Below are 1,503 nucleotides of genomic sequence, written 5' to 3' on the forward strand. Positions count from 1 at the left end.
ACAATCTTATAAAGGTAAGAATTGACGAATACGTTTAGTCCGCGTTCGTCTTAGCTTTTAAATGTAAAACAAAATGGCAACAAAAATTTTAAAAAAATTATTAGCCATGAGCAAAAAATTCGTGACGTAGTCAATTAACATCTTCCTGCATGGGAGGAACGCAGCGATGAAACTGCGCGATTAATAAAGGCAGTCAAAGAAGGGAAGTAGCCATCCCGGGCTAAATAGAAATACTATAATATATAGTCACTTCAATACTGTAGTATCATTATATATGTAAGGCATACTGCTCGCTCTCCGATTGCTCTCCCTCTCTCCTCTCTGCTCCCCGTCAGCATCTCTATGCTCTCACGGCTCTCTCGGCTTCTCTGGCTCATTCTTCGCTCTTCTTGCTGCTCTTTCTACTCTGCTCAGTCGTAATATGTCCGGCACTAGTAATGAACCTATGTATGCGAATTTCTCCGGCGCGTGCATCACAAGTGACGTATAAGTGACGGCATATGACGTGAGCGCCGCACGCGCAGAACGCCCGCAGGCAGACGAGCAATGCGGCGATGCTTCCCCTCCCGTTCATCTCCTACACCACTGACTACATGAATACATGAATAGAGAAGAGATAAGAGAAGGGAGCAGAGGAGAAGAGAGAGGGAAGGAGGAGAGAAGAGAGAGAGAGAGAGAGAGAGAGAGAGAGAGGAGAGAGAGAGGAGAGGATGAGAGAGAGAGAGACGACGAGAGAAGCGAGCGAGAGAGAGAGAAGAGGGAGAGAGAGAGGAGAGAGAGCAGAGAGGTAGAGAGGGAGAGAGGGAGAGAGAGAGAGGAGAGGAGAGAGAGAGAAGAGAGAGAGCGAGAGAGAGAGAGAGAGAGAGAGAGGGAGACGAGAGAGAGAGAGAGGGTAGAGAGGGAGAGGGAGAGAGAGAGAGAGGGAGGAGAGAGAGAGAGAGAGAGAAGAGAGAGAGGGAGAGAGAGAGAGAGAGAGAGAGGAGAAGGGTAACGAGGGAGAGAGAGAGAGGAGAGGAGAGGAGAGAGCGAGAGAGAAGAGAGAGAGAAGGAGAGAGAGAGAAGAGAGAGAGAGAGAAGACGAGAGCAGCGAGGGATAGAGGGAGAGAAGGAGAGAGAGAGAGAGAGAGAAGAGAGAGAGAGAAGAGAGAGAAGAGAGAGGGAGAGAACGGAGAGAGAGAAGAGAGAGAGAGAGAGCAGAGCGAGAGAAGGGAAAGAGAGAAGGAGAGAGAGAGAGAAGAAGAGAGGAGAGAGCGAGCGAGAGAGAGAGAGAGAGAGAGAGAGAGAGAGCCAGAGAGTGAGAGTAAAGAGAGCAGCAGAGACGAGAGACAGAGCCGAAGAGCGCGCGAACCGAGAGAGAGAGAAGAGAGAGAGACGAGAGATTGAGCAGGAGAGGCGGAGCAAGGAGAGGCGAACGAGAGAGAGAGAGAGAGAGAGAGAGAGAGAGGAGAGCAGAGAGAGCGAGAGAGAGAGAGCAGAGGAGACGACGCACGAGAGAGGGAGACA

This window comes from Priapulus caudatus, unplaced genomic scaffold (genome assembly GCF_000485595.1).
Source record: "Priapulus caudatus unplaced genomic scaffold, Priapulus_caudatus-5.0.1 Scaffold1653, whole genome shotgun sequence".
Classification (NCBI taxonomy): Eukaryota; Metazoa; Priapulida; class Priapulimorpha; order Priapulimorphida; family Priapulidae; genus Priapulus; species Priapulus caudatus.